The sequence below is a fragment of the Leucoraja erinacea genome, chromosome 29 (assembly GCF_028641065.1).
Source record: "Leucoraja erinacea ecotype New England chromosome 29, Leri_hhj_1, whole genome shotgun sequence".
Taxonomy (NCBI): domain Eukaryota; kingdom Metazoa; phylum Chordata; class Chondrichthyes; order Rajiformes; family Rajidae; genus Leucoraja; species Leucoraja erinaceus.
The window spans coordinates 20,257,132-20,257,837 of NC_073405.1; positions in this window are offsets into that span (position 1 = coordinate 20,257,132).

Consider the following 706-nt stretch of genomic DNA (forward strand, 5'->3'; position numbering starts at 1 on the left):
AAATGTTCAGTCCGGTCGCCTGAGGGGTAAATGGATCAAGGTGGATCCCGCCCCTCGCCAACATCGATTGGATCTGGGGAATCTGCTCCGGTTGCTTCCAAATTGCTGACGTGCCGCAGATTGCTGGTCCTCTGTTGCCTGAAGCCAGGTACACGTGAATAGTTACAGCATTACGACAATGCCAAGTGGAAGGAGGTAAATCAACCAATTTCGTCCCGCTAAGGGCAATGAAAGTAATCTAAGATTCCGGGATCTACAGTTCCTTGTGATCTAATTTCCTTGTCCTTTCACAATGGTCTTGTCCTTGCAAAACAAAAAAGTCCAGCTCCCATTTGAACGCTACAATTTTCTCACCCCACCGACTCTGTCCTTGCGTCCCAGCCCCCAGCTGGTTGTTATAGAATAAGGGATTTCTCCCGGCGATTTTGGTTCTTTTACTAATCATCCTCATTCTGTTTTCTCCAGTTCTTTGCTCTTGGGTGAATGGGAATGATTTTTCTTGATAAAGTTCCACATTGGTCAGTCTGATCACCTCTCATTGTTCCTGCTCCCTAAGTACTCCCCACTCATCAGACAGGTTAAACCCACTGTGAGGACAGTTAAAGTCTGGTCAGAGGAAGCGGACTCCACACTTCAGCAGTGTTTTGGAAACACTGACTGGAAGGTGTTTGCAGCTCAGGCCACCCTTGACTCCCACACGGACATT